This window comes from Anopheles maculipalpis, chromosome 3RL (assembly GCF_943734695.1).
Source record: "Anopheles maculipalpis chromosome 3RL, idAnoMacuDA_375_x, whole genome shotgun sequence".
NCBI lineage: Eukaryota > Metazoa > Arthropoda > Insecta > Diptera > Culicidae > Anopheles > Anopheles maculipalpis.
The window spans coordinates 81,813,396-81,834,941 of NC_064872.1; the positions used below are offsets into that span (position 1 = coordinate 81,813,396).

The 21,546-nt window shown below is 43.5% G+C and overlaps 2 protein-coding genes and 1 pseudogene across 2 annotated transcripts in view; 2 read left to right on the forward strand and 1 right to left on the reverse strand.

The window, feature by feature from the left end:
* The window catches only part of LOC126561961 (UDP-glucose 6-dehydrogenase), a 299,499-nt gene that overhangs the window by 182,071 nt on the left and 95,882 nt on the right, over nucleotides 1–21,546 (forward strand). The gene's annotated exons all lie outside the window — the stretch shown is intronic.
* LOC126561876 (PTB domain-containing adapter protein ced-6) overlaps nucleotides 1–21,546 on the reverse strand; it is a 359,240-nt gene that overhangs the window by 56,444 nt on the left and 281,250 nt on the right. The gene's annotated exons all lie outside the window — the stretch shown is intronic.
* LOC126562330 (lipase 1-like) lies at nucleotides 18,843–20,209 on the forward strand (annotated as a pseudogene).

The window sequence follows — 21,546 nt, forward strand, 5'->3', positions numbered from 1 at the left end:
ACTACCACACACGCTTTGGCACCCATTGCGTCCCTTATCCCACCAAACCATTTTATAGTACCTTTCCTTTGGTCTATAAAGTGTTTTGGCTTCGGAACAGACCTGACCTGCCCGGCCATTTCCGATCCGAGCGATCAAAATCTTTCGCCCATCGCTTAGACTTCTTAACAAAAGGATCATCGATGTGGGTAGCTTCTTAAAGCTGTCTTTTTAATCTGCTGATAATTTTTAATACCTCATACCCATCGGACAGATCGGTCACTTTACTGTAGCGTGTGCGTGTGTGTGTGTGTTTTTATATGTACAAGAATCGTATCGAAACTCCCAAGGATATCGTTCCGAGGGCCCATTTTCAGCCGGGCCCCATTCCCGGTAGCATTAAACATTTCGATCATAATGTTTGGCTGCTCGTAAAGCTGCAAATCCTGGGTCGAATCTGCTACAAATCCACCCCTGTCCCTAGCCATCCTCCTTTCTCACGTTGCAACTTAACACTCAACCAGCGTGCGTGCGAGAAGGAAACCCATGGTCAATAACACCACCCACCCTAACGCAATGGAATAGAGTAACAACTGCTGATAACATGTGAAACATCAACGACGCCACCGTACGCAAACAAACATGCACAAGCAGGGTCGACGGAGAACGACGAGATTCTGGGGCGATGTGTTATGCAATGAAGACGCAATCTCTATCTCACATTTTACTGTTATGTGCGCAAAATACATAAATAATAATACTCAAAAGGTTTTTAGGATGGAGAGCGTAATCGATGGGTGTTATAAAGGGGGGAAGGATCGACGAAAAAGGGAAGCGTTTGTGCTTCTTGTGGGAAATAAAAATCCTTTGCTTTAAGGAAAAGGAGCAAGCGAGACAGCGAGTGACAAGGAAACAATCTGCCGAGCATGCAAAGGCAAGGTCCGATCTTGAAGGGATCTCCTGAATGATCTCTCCTGTGCTGGTGGAAGCATTCTCAGCTGCACATTCCATACCCTACACCCTATACTCGATCAATGCAAGGGATCAAACTTTCAAGAAGAAAGTCTTCTTTACGGTGTACAACATTTCTGCCCCTGACCGCAAACCGGGAGGAGAGAATGCACATGTGGGGTGTAGTATACATTTTGCTCGAATATGCAAAAATGCATCGCTGCTAAAACATGTTATAAATTATTTCCTACATCTCGTACCGCTGCACTTTGCCAGACCACGGGTGCACGAAAATATTCATATTCCTTCGAGACGTTTTGTTGGCTCACACTGCTCACCGTACTGCTTGGGAGCTTGGAAATCTATGCTCAATGCGATTTTTTTCTTCTCCTAGCTTTTTTTTCTTTTTTGTACGCCTGGCCATTTTAATTCTCTTTGAACCGTAGGTGCAAGTTATTTCTCCGCGTAGAAGTGTATGCACACTAGCTTGCCTTTTGTCGTTTTCCGGTACCACACATTTATCATATTTTTCGTTCAATATGTTCCTTGAAAGGTAATTTGAGATACCGCCCTAGAGAGTGTTCATGCGCTGAAGTCTAGAAAAATCGTTCTGAAAACCGAGTATGTAAAAATACTTTAAAATCTTGCTGTGATTTAAAGGTACAAGAACAACGTTATAAAAACTCCAATTCAAAGGTATGCTGCTAATATTAAATTGATTTGATAGAGAGAATAGAAGCCAGTTAAAGCAATCAACAATCATTTATACAAATAACACGGATAGGATTAAATTTTCTCGATGTCAAGAAGTTTTATTAAGTATGTTGTTTAAGTAAGCGATTAAAGTACAAGTGTTTTTCTTCTTCTTGGCCTGCTCAGGATTGGGCACGTCGCGTTGACATGGCCAGATCACCTATCCGTCTCCAGGAAACTTGGTCCAGGGCTGCAGTCCTCCATCCATCGGCTGCATCCGATCTTCGACAGGAGAGACTCCACTTGATCCAACTAACCGTGCCAAAAGGGTCGCTAACGAGCACCTTCTTGGTGCTCGTCACGGTGCTCAAAGGTGCTCATCACGTACCCCAGCCAACGCATCCTTCCGGCTTTGAACACCGTCATAATATCAGCACCGACAAACAGCTCAGTGTGTTGTTGGAGTCTTCTGGAACGCAGGAGTTTGTGGAGTCCGTAAAATGCACGATTTCCCTGAACAATGCGCCTTCGAAGCTCTTACGTTGTTGTCCGAAGTTACTATCGTACCAAGGTAGCAGAACTCCTTTACCACCTCGAGATCGTCTCCGTCAACTGATAATGGTACGAGTTATTAAGTAAGAATAGAATAGAATAGAATAGAAATACTCAAATTAAGTAATTTTGTATATTTATACACAAACTTTGCTATATTTGCTTGCTGGAGAAGTCATTTTAAGTGCTATCACGCCTCTAAATCTGATAAGGATTCCTAAAGGCGACAGCGGCTTCGGTCTTCAAACGGCAGGACCAGGGTTAAACCGGACCGTTCCCCCAGTACTGAGGATCGACTATCCAACTACGTTGTATCGGCAAGCCTAGTTAGCCATTCGTTGGCCAACGTGACCTTAAAGGAAGCCAAGAAGTACAGACAGTAACCGAAATCCGCCCACTGTTTCGGACTATGTTTAGATAAGATGTCATGTGATTTTACTATATCTTACACTAAATTCATTTCGTTGGACTGTTTGTCTTGCAACAATTGACTTTAGATAAAAATTAATTTACAATTTAATTTGAAATAATCGACATCAATAATCCAGCTCTACTAGCAGGTAAGTTAACTTCATCTTGCCACACCTCAATTAAAAACGGACCAGAAATCTCAATGCTTTTCCCCTAAAAAAAAAAGATACGAGTATGGCAACAGTTCAAATAAACGTCCTTCCTAAGTATGACACATGCAAGTCGACTAAACAGAAGTCGAACCGCTTCTTGCGTTCCTGCTGCTGCGAACGTCGCTGCGACAAGTGAGGTCCCAACTGAAACACACATCCTCACTCATCCACCTACTTTTACACGTTGCTTCCAATCCTATGTATCCCTGTTGTCCCTACATACACACACATTTCACTTTGAATTTACAGACGAATGGGAAAAGATTTTGCTCACCCCAGCCATCAGTTGATGTGAGTAACAAAACAAAACAAACAGCAAAGCAAAAAAAAATCATCTAAAACATATTCCACACTTCAAATGGTGCTAGTTGCCACTAGAACAGCTCGTGCTAGAGCCTTGTGCCACCGTCAAGGACCTCCGAGCGCGCGCTCGTCTCCGGGAAAGGGTGTGGATCATACAAGGCAGCAAACATACTTTTCTCGCCATTCTTTACTGCTCCTAGGTCCCCAAGTTTTTATATGCGAGCATGGAGAAGAACACAAAATTCACCAACGAATGTGGGGAATTGCTGTGCACGGAAGTGGGGTGTTTTAGAAAATAAACCATACAAAACACACTCGCCGACGTCAGTTTTTCTGCCACGTCTGGGAGTTCCACATTCCGTTCGCTTTGATCCTTTTTTTTTGTTCTACTTGGCTCCCCATTTTCCAAGCTTCTCTGCCATCCCTCATGGAGCTTTTATTTATGATATAAATGATTTTTATGGCACTTTTTTCGCACCAATCATTTTTATGCTCTTACCACTCATCCAACAACCTTTTTCTGTTTCGTTCGTCTTTTTTTTTTTAATGTTGTTTCTTCACCTGCATCCCTTGGCCTGGCATCCTGGCAATCTGCTTTATGTGCGACTTTATTTCTTTCGCCTTTCCTTTTTCAAAAGTGTACAGATGCTGTTGATGTGTTTGCTTTACGTTTTTACTCACATGGTTGCGGATGCGTGAATTTATTCGACTGCTAGTTAGCTTATCTTCGCATAAAGCTGCTTTCTACATTTAATGTGGCAGCATCGACGAGGGAGAACAAGATGAACAGCAAAGTATTTGCTAACTGGTTGCATCAACTTCGATCGATCCGATCCATGGGCGGTTGTGTTTTATTTTTAAAACCCCTTTGCTAAACTCCGATACACTGCGTGTAAGAGGTCCCTTTTACCTTTTCCTAATGGTTTTATGACATAATGCTGCAACATAACACGCTTCGCCTTGCCACCGGAGACTCAATTACGTACCCGTCGGTCCAGCTAGCTGGTCCAAATGGCGTTCCTTTTACAAAGCTACACATGCCAGTACTCTCGGTGTAGCAGCACGAAACAGATCAAACAAGCGGCCAGAGTAGAGCGTAGTGCATTTGCTTCCGGTGTTCCGGGACTCAGCCTGCACTGAAACTGTCAATCAGCCGTACGCCCGCTCTGGAGGATGTCTTCCTGGTACGTATCATCTTCCGTTCTGCAAAATGTGTATTTGTTTTGCCCCCGCAAGACGTAATGGTGTTTGCCGAAAGAATGTCGATTCCACCTTAAACCAAATAGGAAGCTTTTACACCCAGCGCACGAGTCCGGGCCCCATTCGGATGTTCGGCTTCCGGGATTCCGGGTAAATGCCGGCAATGACTACATCAAACGTACACGAAAACGGACACGAATCGGAACGGTTCCGAGATGGCCGAGAAGCGATAAAAGCAACCCTGATCAAGATACTTACGGCCCCATGCCCGGAAGCGAGAAGCATTTTCATTGATAATTTACCGTAAAATGCATCCCACATACCTTTCGGCAAACAATTCCAATTCGATACGCCCGTCCGTAGCCACCTAACCCGCGCGCACAGGACTCGCAGCCCCTGCAACGATAATCGATTCTTCCGAGTTGGGAAGGGCTTATCGTTTCGGTCCTGAGAGGAGGTTTCACTTGGTATTGGTTTCGGTTCACCTGCATCTCTCGGCACTGCTCTGGTCCGCTGTTTGCTCACAGGCACCATGTCCACCTACCACCTCCAAAGTCCTGCCAAATGGAGAAAACATTCCGCCCTGGGAGCGGTACACGGAACTTATCTTCTAATGGGTTGCCGATTCTAAATTAGGACCGCAACTTTCAGTTTACGAGATTCGTTTGTGCTGCACGCGACGCGGAAGGTGGATGCGATGTTTTGCAGCAGCACAACATTCTTACACACTGTGATCACGTACGTGCCTATCTGCACGCCCCCGGGGAAGTTCTTGTTGTTTGTTGGCGCGCCAGCAGAATCCATGCTCGCTGCTAGCGAACGTTTCGCACATAAAATCAAAGCTACTGGTCGCTTTTTTTTTTGTCCTTAAGAATAGATAGACGGAGCGCATAAAAAAAGTATAAGAGAAAAAAGAAGCAAGCTAGAATCAGAAACGGTTTTCGTTCGTTTGCCAAATTTGGTTTTTTGAGGGTGGAGGACGGTTTTTTTGTTTTAAAGGCAAAACCCTACCTGATGAACCAACTGCAAGCGAAGGTTTTGCTGTCCTCTTGAGAAGTATGGCAAGCTAAAGGAAATTGTTATAATCGTTAGTCGAACTACTGTTCGAATTCTGTGGATTTTTCTCTTCATTCGATAATCTTTTACGTTGGATTTGTTATACAAAGCACTTATATATTAATATGCTGATCGAAAAGCAATTTTCAGTCTCTTATCTCCGTAACACTAAAACGAAATATGACTATTCTTATAAACACTCAAATATGCTTATCTTACTGCAATGTTCAACACGACAAGCAAGAGTCCGGCGGCTGTTTCCATACATCAGGATAATCTTGTACATCGTGTGTCAGCACACACTACATCCATGCTGCATGCGTTTCTGTTTCAGATACTACTTAAGACCCGTAATGGAACATCTTGGCTGGTGAAAAAAAAAAGCTACTACAACCCGGCACAACTACGACCCACAAGGAGCTCTGCAAACTTTCCACTTAACGTCGTATTCCAGCGTCGACTGTAAACGACACCTGAGCATACCGTCGCACTCCGTTGGATTGGATCCGGTGGCAGTAAAATGCAGCCGTTGCAATCCTACTGCAATACCGTTTTGCATCGAATGCACGCACGGACAAAAGCGAAAACAAAAACGCATCACACACCACACACCATCACCAGTAAACAGAACATCTCAGCCCTCTGGCTTTTGCCTATTTTGGGATCGGTAGCCATGTAAAAGCTGCGAGTCCGGGCGATGGAAGTAATTAGAGCTCGGTTTATCGAAACTATTTTTCCGCACCACATCCGGACGAATGCGGCGTGTGCGAATCCCGCCAGGATCAGTGCGACCGGTGCGACCCAAGATGGAGATGAGTATCATCACACATTCCACACGACTGGCTGGCGACAAGCAGCCTTGCACAAGGGTCCCGCAGGCCAACGCCAACGAGTACGGACTATCGGGCAAGGCAGTGTACCACTCAGCCACCAGCTGTCGCCTGCCGAATGCTTACGGGCGTGGATGACGACGGCGGTGTGCTTGTTTCATAGGTGCCGAAATGGACACATGATATTTATTGTTTACCACCTCAATAAATTTCTCGAATTGCAATCCATTCGCCCGAACGGTGCCCACCGCCGGGAAGTGGCAGTGCAGCAGAACGGCTGGAGAATGTTGCCTCATCGGTATGTGCGCAGTAAAACGGCCTATTTTACGTTTTCCATTGATTTTTTTCCTACCCATTTTCATTGAAGCGTAAAGTTTGCGCTACATTTTAAAGGGCTGCATTATTGTTTCATTTTCTTACACATGTTAGTAACAAATCGAATACTTTTTTAACAGTTTAATCATCAAACTTATTTTGCTATCTTTTCCATTGAAAATTTTGTTTTACTTAATTTTATTATATTCGAAGTTTCTCATTTAAAATGGGTTGTTGGATACATTGTATGATCGAATAAGTATGTTATTATTGGAAAACGAAAAAATAAATCCACACCATCAATTATATCCGAAAAACGGAAACGTTCCGATATCATCACATCATATGTGATACACAAATCGTCTCGTAAAACACTTCAAACCAACGTTACTTCTACGATAGACTAGTGAAGGGAAGGAACAAAACAAAATCATTAAACATTTCAACGACCTGCAAACGATCCGAAACACGATCGAATGCCGTACAGCACCTGTACCAGGTGCGATTTAAAGCCCACCTATCGCAACAACAACAAAAAAGGACACAACACCCATACCTTTCCGGAGGCTCGGATCAGGGCGTAACCGGTGCGTGTAGGTTTTTAAGCTGTACCTTCAGAACCTTCCACCGATCCTTCCCACACCCGGACTATGACGCTTTATTTCACCCGAAGGCACACACGATAGGAGATGATCCGTTGTTTCCGAGATAAGCGAACACCCCAGCATACTGGGCCCGTATACGAATGCGCATGCAGGTTTGACTACGGTCAGTTGCCGCCCGGTTTTATCGAGGGTATTGCTATTGGAATACCTCAAGACAGATTCCAAATTTCGATTTTTCATTCCACCGTCTTCGGATTTTGTAAGTTTGTTCCCTATTTCTGGGCTGAAGGTAACCGCTAACCTTGACAATTAATTTGTAAGCTGAAAGACGTGTGCAGCTGATGATAGATGTAGAAAAATTGTTTACCAATCGAAATTAATACGTTTTTTTCACGCAACCCTATATTACAACATAATAGGCGCCGGAACAAATGGTATGAAAATATCAATTAAGCACAAAAAACCTGAATTTTATTTATTTATTATTAAATATGACGGAACGTCGTCGTCATGGATAGTCCTATTTCTTTATACATTGGCCCTGTATTAGAATTATATTCCTCCAAACTTCATAGCCTTTTGCATCAGGTCGGTCATGTGTAGGGAAGATATTATAGTGTAATCAATTAATTTGCAACAGCAATGGCCTCGATAATCAAAGATCTTCAAACTTTTGTGGTACTTGTACTGGCGCTGAGCCGAATCGCTGAGAGTTTTATAATACTTTTTCACTTCTAGAAATAGACTAATAGTGTACATATTCTGGCCACAATTTATATGACCGTAAAATGCAACATAGATACTACACTTTGATACGGCTTGATTTGATAGACAATACGGCACTGGACCGTCATTATTATTTATAAATAAATATAGATAAATAAAATGTAACATAGAATGAAGAGAAAAAGCTAGCCTTCATGGTCAGATTGAAGTGGTCAGTGAAGAAAATCCTGGATATAATATAATTTAATCGGCGTTTTTTGTACTCGCTGGATTGCGCCGTTTTTGTAACGGGTTCTAATCCCACCCGAACTGTTCTCCCGTAGGTCTGAATATCCAACTACGTAGTATCAGCTATTCTTACATGGCCATTCATGTGACAATCGCCCAAGAACGGCAGTTGCAGTTTGGGAAGATTTTTTTTTCCGAGGATAAATAGGATAACAGTATCGTTGAAGTGACTCCCAACTGATCTCAGTGGTAAGCAATAAATCAAGAGCTTACCTTATTTAATCAACAATTAATGAAGCCAAGAAGGCATAGCACATGATCGTTCATTGGAATAGAATTTAGAAAAATGATCAATACATTGAATTATCCGTTTTTGTATTGGTCGTTGGTTAAGGCCGTCCACAGTAAATCTAAGATCAAATCAGGCAAGCGTTGCTTGCTCAAATCGGCAATTTAAGTCCTTTAACCAACACATAGCCTACCATTTGCAATAGCATGGCAGATGGTGTTGTTAAGTCATATTGGAAAAAAGCACTAGAAGAGAGCTTCAACATTTTATCACCCCCCAACACCGATCAGTTCTGCAACCAACTGGCTAGAAAGGAGATTAATTATAATAAAATAATACCTATTAAACCGTCTGCTCGGCTTTTCCACCATCCGTGCAATCGTTCATACCCTACGGACCGTACATATCGCCCTCTATTGCCCAATAAAAAGAAACAGCAACAACCAGCAAACCAAAACACATCGGTGGCTTTAGCGGGGGATGGCCCATGGAAGCCCATGACACCCGCAGGACGAATGGACACAATCAAATTTGCATAATGTTAGAAAATCATAACACGCTCTAATTTGCAACAAACCCCCGGTTTTTTTTCCAGATCAAACGCCCCAAGATAGTACGCTAATCATTTTACGGAACGAACACGCGGATAGATGAACAAACAAATAAAACTCCCAGCACCTTCTCTTCCTCCTTCCCCTTCTCAAGTGCTCCGGACACATTTCCACCCTCCTTCCTTCGATCAACAACGGTACGCGTAGGATCGCTTAAATCCGACACCGAAGTGGACGCAAATAGCAAAACCCTTCCTCGCTCTGTCTTTAGTTGGCTAATTTACGAGGTAACGCGTGGCGGTTTGTACGGTTTCCTATTCATCTAAAGTGTACGGAAAGAATGGAAACATCTGCACGCACTTAAAAACAGCCCGGTTGAACATCTGCATACGCCGCCTGTATTCTTTTGGGACGAAATTGGCCGATCGTTCTAATGCTGGATCCGTTACAAAATAAACAAACAGAAAGCAACCCGTTCCCTCGGAGTAAAAAGCGCCACCCGTATGTTTGGCTGATGAGGTCTTTTTAGGGCGGGATTGCAATCCGTTTGTCCAAACAACCTACCAGGAAGTTCCCAGCGGGTGGCCAAAACCCTTCGACTGGAGGTTAGTTTTTTTTTTTTTAACGGTAAGGTTAGCCATAACTAGAAGGAAGTTTTATCAAAACAAACTACTTACGATTCGGTTCCGAACAATCGAGCCACACCACTTTGTTGACCATCACCGATCGTCCACCAACCACCATCTTCCTCGCTCAGGAAGTAGTGGCACGGCGATGGCGTCACAGATACATTTAGACTGATAGGAATAGTGACATGCTCCTTGCCCGCTCGGCACGCCACGGAAGGTAATAACATAAATTTCGTTTAATAATATTATTATACAACCCAACTACCATCTGAGCCACGAGAGCTCCAGCCCGTGGCATCAGGCAGTGGAAGGCAATGGATTTTATTTTAGTTTTCAGTACTTTTTAACGTTTTTTTTTTTTTCGTTTCGGGTTCCGTTTACCGTGGCAGAGAGTCAGAGCCACAAACTTGGCTCCTCTAGATCTGTCTTGTTTATGGGACCACGATACACTGGCTCGATTGGCTGGCGAGGATTGCTGGTTGAGGTCATTTTTCTACCAGGGAAAAGCTAGGAAAGTAAGATACCGATACCGCTGGTTGGTCAGTTTGGCTAGAGCCAATCTGCCAGCGGTTTTTTTTTTATCTTCGTTCACTGAGCTCTACCATGCTATTGCCCTACATTACCCTACGAGGCGGCATTTACCACCCTTATCTAAGAGGTTTCTGTTTCTTTACGATCCCTATCTGCATTGTGTAGATCGTACGACCGTTTTTTTTTTCTACGCTCTGTGAAATTGCTCTTCAAAAGCTTTTCCACCACACACACACACAACAAACACAGGCAGCATTAGCTTAGCACTGTGACCACCATCGGCGGTTACCGTTTCCCTTCCACCGGCAAAGTGGGTGAGGGGAGGATTGTGTTAAATAAAATGAAAAAAAAGGCAATATACAACCCCGTTGGTGGAAGGAAGTGAGAATTAAAGCTTCTTAACTCCCCATAACCGCTGGAGTTCCTCGGCTGAACTCGGCACGCTTCTTAGCCTGGCGGATATACTGGTTGGGTGGCTCGAACAAACAGTTCGCTAAAGGGCTTCCGCCTTCCTTGGTACCGTGCGTTCCCATCCCTTTTCCTGACTTCATTCTATTAAGAGCTTATAAAGGTATAATTAAATAATTGAATAGAGCCTTATCTTCTGGCCGTGTTACCTTTTCCCTCTTTTTTTTTTCACTCCTCGAAAAACCCACGCGCATTATCGTCAGCTGCCACATTTCGGGTCAGATCCGCGGGACAGTCCCGACTGTGTGTGTGTGTGTGTGTGTGTCGCGCGCCCAGTCACCCGGGTACCAGTGCGGTGTCCGAATCGAAGAACCATTTACGGTGGTCGCTTTCTTCCAATGCGCACACACATACACACACAGGAATAGTGGCAACGGCAGTGTGAGATACATTTTTAATTAATGGGTCATTTAGAATGCTGTTAAAAATAATAAAAATTAGTTCGTTTACTTTTACGCGGGTAAAACATTCACGCGATTTTCCGATCGTTGTGCCCCTTTCGGTTGTTGGTGTTTACCATTTTATTTTTATTTGTCATAGTCGCTAGAGGAAAGGAAAGGTCCGAACCAGTGAGTGCGGTGCGGCCCGCGGTTGGGGTGGAAATAGTTTCGAAATCACTTAGCCTTAGCGTTAGCCTCTCGGTAAGGGCCCCGACGAAGAAGGATGAATTAAGTTTCAGCCTTCGGTTTTCGATCCCTCGGCTTGACAAATGGACCGTTTCCCGTCCGTTACTGCCCCGACCCTCGGGTGAGACCCGGAAGGGATGGTGGTGTGAAAGTCACCGTCGCCGAAAAGGTATTTTCATTAATAATACAATAAGGAAGCTCGTTCAGGTGGAAGGATTCGTCTGTTGACATTTGACGAACTCATTCAGGATTCCCAATCGGCCGGAAACGGGGTTTTTGAAGCGGGATCGTAGGTGAGTGGGTGAGAAAATGCGAATAAATGGGAAGTTTTGCTAACAGCGGCGCGAGCGCATTACGAAGGACACGGCACGGGGAAGCAAGTAGTGTTTTTGTGTGAACACATTTTAAAAGGACAAAATCGATCGTTCGGGGGTTGTCCCACGGGATACGTGCGCAGTTGCAGAAAAGCTGGCAGGGTAAAACGAGTAGTCCGAAGCATACCCAGTAGCTTTCGAAATGTGTCAGGATGATTGAGTAATGATGTGGAAGCGGTATCGTACCGGGAAACGGAAAGTGTTGTACCGTGGTCGTTTTTGTCCCGTCGTTTTGCCTTTCGAACCATTGGTATGTTTGCATCATTATCGATATCGAGTTTTAAGGTGTGCTGGACTGGTGTTGATGGTAAACTTTAAGGTGATTTTTGTTTTTGTAAAATTGTAACCAACAATTTAAATAAAAAATGGTCAAAATTTAAATGTTCCTAATTTTTGTTAAAGATTTCTGATGATTGCTAGACGAAGAAATTACAAAAATTTCTTTGAGGTATAACGCCATCAATCGTGCCGTTGGGTGCTCTAGTACTACTATGAAACGGACTTGAACTAGACTTGCATTATAACATTATATTTACTTATGTCAAGAAATAGGTCGCATTTTAAAACACTTTGCTTAAAAGTATGGGAAAAGTTTACAATTCTTAGGCCCAAGAAGAATATTCATACGTACTTGAACTTTCCACCTAGTAACGTCAGAGTTTTCTGTGTCCTTGTTCTATACAAAGCCTGTCTTTTCTTGCATTCTGGACTTGATTTGCACGTAGCTGAAGTCCTGTGCTTTATGAGACGACTCGAATGGGACTCGATACTTTTCTCCCGGAATATTGGTGTCTTAGCGGCATTAATAGTAAGCCATTCTATGGCCACCACAACCCAGCAACTCGTTAAGCCAAGATCGGAGCAAAATGGAACCAAATTTTCTTAAAGCACTATTTTTATTGTTGAGATTGTGGCAAACTGCTATCCAACTTAAATTCTATTATCAACTCTCTCTCTCTCTCTCTCTCTCTCTCTCTATACTGAGACACACCGCAAGTAAATGCATGCAACAAATTTACAAATCGTATAATGCAAAAATCCAAAAAGCAGCAGCGAAAAAAAAACGCCGGCCGTCCCCTATTGTGCATGTTAAATCATTTATTTCATTTAAATAGCATTACACTACAACCTTCCGATGTGTCATCCTCAATCCCGAAGGGACCTTTCAGGAATTCGATTTTTCACCACCATCACCGTCGCTGCCGTAACCACCCTCTGTCCGCTCTTATGAATTCATTCAACTTAAATTTCAATCATTTCTGACCGAGCGTATCCGAACGGATATGCCCCACACGCACAACAGCATTAAAGCAGCAGCACCATCAACGGTTCTGCGTAAACTCCTTCAACCCAACAACTCAACAACAGCAACGGCCACGATAAAAACGTGAAATAAAATAAAGAAATCCCTTTCCCATGATCGGCGCTCCTGCCCGATCTGTCAACATTCATAAGAGCCAATGAAGCGTAAGCGAACGAAAAAAGGCTTTGCGGGATGCGGGACTGCGACCGAGGGATGGAAAAAAAAATCATCAAAAAGGAATAGCGAGCTTCTTCTTTTCTTGATTTTTTGCTTCTCCTTCTGTTTACACATATTCGTGTTTCTCTTTTTATTTGTGAATATTTATTTAGGACCTTGGCCGAGAATGGTTGGGCCGGATCAGGTACCGCGGGGCGCAGAGATAGTTTGAACAAATGCCCGCATCACAAATGCGCTTCCCTACCACTGACGAGGGCCTCTATGGTGGACACATCTATTGGGCGATGATTTGGTGGGCAAAGAGAAGCTCGAAAAAAATTTGAGAAGTATTTGAAGAACAAATTGTCCCGATCCTAAAATGGAAGCTGTGGCCTGGAGTCCCATCACGATGAGCACAGAATTGAACCAAAATCGAAGGCAAGCATCAAGTTTCATAACTTAAGCTGCAAAGCGTATCCCCGGACAGCAAGGATCCATAACCCGATCCCTGGCAAGACACATCAAGGTGTCTTGTTCCGTACACGCACCGCCCCGGTCCTACTACTGCCCCGAGTCAACTCAGGGTTCCACTCAGCCTGTTGTCACACCGGCACGGCCTTTATTTGCGTCGACGCGACCCGTCTCGTATTTTATCAACCGTCGAAGATCATAATTGATTTACGAGATGATTAATGAATGCTTTCGTGTTAATTGACGCCATTCGTCTGCTTTGGGAAGGTAGATGGTGCAGGAATGTGACGGAAAAGCGTCCGGGCTCCCGGGCAGGACGACGAACTTTGCAGTAATCCTGGATACCGAAAACATCCAGGATTCGGGCGTCGGGCGTTTGTTTTGTAATGATTATTAATGGTTTTCCCTTTCAGCTCCGGCTGGCTCGGGTAAAAGGATTTTGGCCCTCGTCAGGCTCACGTTCACGAGCTTTTTTTTTTTTTTTGCTGTTGTCCAGCCTTGTTTCAAGCTGGACAGTGTAACGTCCACAACCAACTATTACAATTTTCGTACAATTTAACGATGGGTGATCCTTTAGCAAACGTAGCAAGGTGTGTGTGTTTTTTCCTTCCTTTTTCATGCTACATTTTTGACTTCTGCTGCTAAACGCGCCAAACGTTTGCAAAACCTTCGTGTCGGTTGATGGATTCACCGGAGCGAATAGCAAATGCGTAGCGCGGAACATCAAATTAGTTCGCACGAGTGATGGAAAATCGTTGATAAAGCTTCTGCTCCAGCTAAACATGTAAAAAGATTGCTTCAGTGCCTGTTTTCCAACAGCATTTTTTTTTTACTAACACGCTTTATCGTTTGTTTTTTAATCGCGCTTATGCCATAAACTAACGAATCTTGTATTCACAGTGTGTTTTTGTGCTATTTGCAAATACTTGTGGGCAAATTTAAGTCACGTTTTGACCTGGAACGGACAATTTGTTTCGTTAGCTGGAACAAGGTAGGTACTTTTTTTACTCCAAAAGAGTTATTTTAATATTTATTACGAAAAAGGTTGATTTTTATCTTGATAAATACAATGCATACTCTTTTGGCAAATGAAGCCTTTAAGCATTTTGGTAACATTTGTAAATTTATAATATTAACAGAAGTTCATTCTGTTACTAAATATGCTGCAATGTCAACCTATTTCGAGGATCTTCTTTTGACGGTTGTTTGAATATCGATATTGAATTTAGTAACAAACCTTGCTTTTGCTGGCGATGCTCCTTGTTAAGGACCACGGATGACTGATTCGACCTTTCGCAGTCGATCCGAAAGAAAAGGAGAATCTTCTGTGGACTTCAATCGAAGACTGGTGCAGCTATCGTGAACAGTTGGAGAAGTCTTCCTCTTACCTTATCCTCGTGTCACCAGATAAGAAAATATTTATTGAGATCAGCATGCCATGATCAACATGTATTCGGACGTCAACTCGACGCTGACAACCTCGCTTACCAAACCCAAAGAAGTTAAAACAATTATCGAAGTGTTCGGTGCAATCGTTGGAACGACATCACATCATCCTTATAAATGTCCCGTTGCTAAGAGGTCGAATGTTTACGCATGATCGGTATATTGTTCATCAACGATATTTGGGAAAACTTGAGACACCACTGTGAAAGTAGTCATTTGGTCAGGATGCACCGTGTCAGAGACCCGAATTTGGCGCAGAAGATGGTGCTTGTGAACACCTCTCCAGCCAGCAACTGGCTAACCTTCCGAACAAAAGCTTAGGACAGATGACAATAGACTCCTTTCGGAAGCTCAACAAACACTTCCAAATACGTACAATAAAAGGATTCAGATTATAACTAAACTTTGTCTTTTTGAAGACACCTCAGAAGAGTTTTTGAATTTAATGAGAATTAATCAATAAGAAAGTAAGTATGAAGAACCAAAAATTCTAAAAGAATTATCCGATCATTAATGAACTAAACATACCTTGTAATGTTTTGAAAGCAGCACGGTGAAACTATGTTACAACAACCATATCAATGGAACGGAAGTATCAGCAAATGTAATAATAGTTGCTTCAATCCCAAACTAAAACCCAAACAAAACTTATCCCAACTCACCTTTCCGTACAATCTTCACCATCTTCCATTATGTCAACCTAACAACACAAATTCAATTTTAAATATAGTATCAACCATTCTATTACATCCAAATTACGCTGCCTTACTACAAAGCTAAACCAGAAACCCCTCCCGACTATTTGACAAAACAAGCGTCTATAGACACAAAATTACTGGTGAAAATCAACGCCATTTGCCGGAGTCGAAATTGGTGTTAAAATAATTATCCCAGTAACCCTCCTGTAACAAAAAAAATTGCGTACACACACACACACACACACACACACACACACACACAGAAAACAAATAATACAAAACCCATCCAAGTAGCGCGACTCGTGGCTATTGTGAGCTTAAAAGCCGTTCGTTTATTTCTTCGTCGATTTTTTCATAGTTCCCTTTTTTATGCATTGTTTAGCGCGGAAAACGTGTCTGCCTAGAAAAGCATCAATTTTCCCCCGTAGAAACTAAATATAAAGCACACGCACGTTTTCACAAACAACCACCCCGCCTCGAACGTTTCTGCCATTGTTGCCGCTCCGAAAAAATAAAGGAGTAGGACAATCGGCATCAGCCACAAATAATGGTGCCCGTAAAAGCTGTCGAAAAAATGGAAGGTTCGCCTAGTCCAGCATGCGTAACTGAACTGGTAGATCAATATCATTCTCCAGTGGGAAGCCAACCTACCAGTCAGCACCTGCGATTGTTGGTGGGGACTAACGCATAGTGAAACTCCCGAACTCCTCCACTTCCCGCTTCGTCCTTTCGGCAACGTCCGCGTCCACCGAACGCGGTAAACCCCAAAAAAATAAAACATGTGCTGTAAAACGGAGCAGCTGAAAACGGCTAGAAATGCGGAAATTTCACGCTACAGATATGTATCGCAGATAGGCCGGGGCAAAACCCTTCATTACTCAACCTAACACCAGTGACGGATCAAAACAGAACAGGTCGCGGATCGCACTACTGCCCACTCCGGTCATCCGTCAAGTGGCAGGGACGGTAGGGTTGGCCGATAGATAGGAACCAAACCTTTTTTTTCGGTTAGACAAAATCTCCGGCACGCAAATACACACAGATCCACACGGCGCGAAACTGAATGGTGATGATCTGCTATTCACGGACGATCGTGGAACGTGTTTTTCTGCTCTTCTTTAACTGCCCAGCAGCTAACACACGTGTGGCTGTGTGGTGGCCGAGAGGTTTGGTTCCAAAAATTACTACGTAAACCGTCAACGACGCCCAGCGACGTTCAGCAACGATACGCAACGGTGCGCTTAAATTGGTTGTAAATTAAAATAAAGAGACGAGCACAATCACATTTAGATAAATCAACAAATTCCCTTGCCAGCCGCACAGAGGTAGAATTGAGGAAAAAGTAGACACAAGTTTCGGTGCGGCAAACAAAAACACACCGCTAACCGGTCAGTCTGGGACGTCGCGAAACGTAGATTAGATGAAACACGTTACCCAAGACTGACCGCAAATTGGTTTATCTGCTTAGGAGCGGAAGAACCGGGCCCGGAATTCGTACCATCCAATCATCAACGGCCAGCAATGAGGGGCAAGCGCGTGCCTAAAGCAATCGACTTGGCGCGGAACCCACTTTCGGCGATTCGGTTGTCGGAATAAATTTAAGCAATCGGAAGATACCCAGCCGCCGGGGGAAATTGTTTAAAATATTCCAATATCTATCCCAGATAGCGCGTATCGTACCCTCGGAATAGACACTTTGCAGGAATGGCACAATTCCTGCCCTGCCCAGTCCGCTAGCCCGTAAAGACGGTGAATGTTCTGTGATTAATTCGATTAGAAACGTTAACCCGAACTTGATAAACCTGTGAACCGGTAGCAGATTGTTCACCACGCCATGCTGCTTTCCCAGGAACGAACGACGAATTCGAGGCTTCTTTTGAGCTTGCCTCTTCTCGTGTTCAGCGTTAATTGGCATTGATTTAATTATATTCTCCCGAAATTCTCCCAAATTCTAGAAATAGATAGCTGCTAAAGTTGGCTACCGGAACCGTCCAACCGGATGTCAGCGCAAGGGTCCATCTTCCCGGTGGTTCGTGGCATCGTGCCAAGTTCTGGTTGCCACACGAACCCCAATCCACAAACCTTATCAATCACATCGAGCTAGAAGATTAGGATGAAAGTTTTGTAGTTTGCGGGCTTAGACGAGGAAACAGCTGACCCTTGCAGGTGATACCGTGGTGAGTAGGTGACAGGTAGGCCGACCAGAAGCTGTCACTGTTGAAGGGCCGACACGAACGCTGGTTCCACCCTGACGGGTAGGTGGGAGTGATTATGATGGATCACCTGCCCCTGGTTTGGGCCCGTCAGTGGCCACGTTAAGAGAGGTGAGCGGGGTGCGAAAGCAGCAGAAAAGTGACGTTGCTTTATAAAGGTTCGAACATGTGGGAAAACAACTATTTTCAACGCCGGCACAATGTGTGAGGCTGCATGTGCTTCGTTTAATATTCAGGAACTTGTAGAAAACGGTTTAACAACGTTCGCAAAAGAACATGCGTGGAAGAGAATTAAAGACATGAAGACTCAATCGATACATTCTCTGCTAAAACATACCCAAGTCTTAATTTGTTGTTAGGACGTAATTTACTGTTTATAATACTAATTTGTAGGCATTAGTTTTTCGTACACTTCAGCTACAAAAACAGCATTAAAAAGAGAGACTTTTGAAGGGATCTTTAACAAACTAACACATTTTACTTCTTAGTTGCAAATTTTCTAGTCTGAGTCTTTCCTCGCTCACGTCATATTAATCAATCAGATCCTCCTTCTTTCCTGTTCTGTAAGTGTCCTTCTTTCAGTTCTTTTTTTTAAAAATGCAAACAAATTGAAAAGTGATCTCTTTCGGTGGCAAACATCACAGTTCCGCAAACAAAGAAATGATATGTGTTCTGTTCTTTTAATTTTCCTACATACAATTGTGACACAGTATTTGATAACGCAACAATGTAGAGGTCGTCAACTGCAAAAGGCGTTACTAATGTTATTAATAATAACAACCTTCTTCGAGCCAGCCTTGTGCAAATATTGAAACTCTGTATTCCTTTAATTGTTATCTTTTAGGCTGTCACGGTGGAGGATGCATTTTGTCAGCCAATTATGAAGAGACTTTAAAGTCAAGTAAATCATTTATCCGACCATAGAACCTTGCCTAGAACAACCTCAGAATGTGACCCGCATCTGCTTGAAGTCCATATAAATATATTACACGTCCGCTGCATCCATCGCAGTTCTTACCGTTCACGATGGCGCTAGTAACATCGAGCATCCAAATTTTTCTAACTGTCGTCTACATTTCTGGGATTGTCGGTGATATTATTTTCCGTGAAGAAGACGCAGTCCTAACTACGGTGAACCAAAAACCCTTTTTTTCCTTTCAATCTAATGATCCTGCATGCTTATCGTTTACAATTGGTTTCCCGATTTCTGTTCCAGCCTGAAATTACGCAAAAGTACGGTTACGCTAGCGAAGTGCACAACATCGTAACCGAGGATGGGTATATCGTCGAGCTTCATCGTATTCGTGCATCACCCCTTGCTGGGCCAGCCGATCCAAACAAACTACCAGTTCTGCTCATGCACGGTTTGATGGGTTCCTCAGCCGACTGGATCCTAATCGGTCCGGAAGAAGCTCTTCCTTATTTGCTTTCCGATCGCGGTCATGACGTGTGGCTCGGAAATGCACGAGGCAACCGGTACAGTCGCAACCACACACATCTACCGCTGGAAGAACGCGAGTTTTGGGACTTTTCTTTCCATGAAATTGGTTTGTACGACCTACCGGCAATGGTGGACCACGTGCTAGCTGAAACGGGTCAAGCACAGCTGCACTACGTAGGACACTCGCAGGGTACGACCATATTTTTCGTACTGAACTCACTGCGCCCGGAGTATAACCGGAAGTTCCGGCTTATGCAGGCACTCGCTCCGGCCGTCTTTCTTACCCATTTACAAAACCCTTTCCTGCGATTTTTGGCCCAACACGAATCAGTTGCATTGGTAATGGATTGGACTATGGAAACAGTGTAAACGTATGCTAACATTTTGACCATTTTGGTTTCTTATTTTCTTGCAGCAATTTGTTAGCGCGTTCGGTATCTACGAAATGAAACCTTTCCCGGAGGAAGTACACCGTTTGTCCAAAGCGCTCTGTCCCGATTTTTACAGCAGAGCCCTCTGTCTGGACGCGATGCACACGATGACGGGCAACAAGTACCCGCACGCATCACAGCTTGGGTTCCCGATGGTAATGCACCACTTGCCAGCCGGCTGCTCTCTCAAGCAGGTAGCACACTTCGGCCAGGAGGTTATCTCCGGTCACTTCCGGCCGTACGACTTCGGGGCGGAGGAAAACCGCCGCCGGTACACCGGTAGCGATGTGCCTCCCGACTACGACCTCACCAAGGTCACCGTGCCGGTGGTCGTGTTTTACGGCCTTGCCGATCAGCTAACGCACCCGACCGATGTGCGGCAGCTGGCAGGCCGTCTACCGAATCTGGTGGCCCTGAACCAGCTACCGAACGCAACCTTCAACCATATGGACTTCCTGCTTGCGGGCGACGTCAAGGACGCACTGTACGATAGCATTATCGGTAATGTGGAGCAAGCGTGAAGTTCAGGCAACGCCCCATGGAGTTTGGATGGGGACCGAGCAACTGGAGGCCCGCAGTTTTTTCGCTGTAATCAAATTGCCATGCAAAACCGTGACATTGCAAAACGGTGCGTTACACCAGTGGTTGGTAAATGACCTGGGAAGTCATGTTGTGCTTTTGTGAGTTCGTAGAGATGGTTTAATCAACCGAAAAATGTACCAAGAAAAGAAATAAATTAACTCTTTCAATAAATTCTTTATTTTACATAAACTTAAGTACAGTGTTTTATTAGGAATGTATCATAAACAAAAACATTACACAGCTTTTGGACACCAGAATGACTCTGCAAAGTCTTTTCGAATTTTCAAAACGGTTCGACTTTCAGGTTTAATTTCATGTAACGACAAGGACTTTAAAGACCGTCACTTTCTTTAATTACAATTCCGTTCCTTCGTTAGATCTACTTTAAAATTTACCAGCATAATATAAACACTCTACTAGTAACGGGGTCTGGAGCTCCCGGTACGTAGCTTCAAAAATCTTCACTAATTGTACAATATGTCTCAAAACACTCAATGCCAAAAAAAGTCCTTTTAGTAGCTTGAAAAAAATGATGTTCAGGTATCAAAAGCTCAGTAGAATAATATAACCTTATTCTAAGTTGGCCAACACGGCTTTGGAAGTCGTTAAGTAGAAACGAAGAATAAAAAGAAGAAATAGTTTATTGAAGTAGGAATAATGCGACAGGAAATAAAATTTTCCAGCTTAACTACAACTCAAATTGCTTCATTACAATAGGTTAGAACCCATACTGCCATAGAACATTCTACATTTGAAAGCAAGCTAAAAGTTAGGAATTTGTATACTAAATCTTTCAATAGTGATATCTGGAATGATGATCAAATAAAAAGAATCCAAAACGAACGGCGATAAATTAACGTGTAAGGTGAACAACAGCCCTATTAAGTACAATAAAACCTTCCCAAATTAACCCGTATTCTATCTACCGGACAATTTTACAACCGTCTTAAGATATTAATCAAATGCAATTGCTCGTTTTACCAACGACCCAAAACATCATATACATTGGGTGAATAATTAAACTGGATGATGATGATGATGATGATGATGATCCTATCTACCTGCACCTTTGTGACGAGTACGCCCTAGGGCAACCCGTTGTACGACAGACCGATTGTCCACACTTCATTATGAATAATAATTCCAAATTTCGGTCAAGTTTATTAGTTCGCAGGGAGCTGTCCCATATAAATACTTAAGCTTGTCCCTCACATATGACCGTGCGTGCGTGTGTGTGCCGAACGTATTTACCCGTTGCAAGGACACTGTAGTGAAG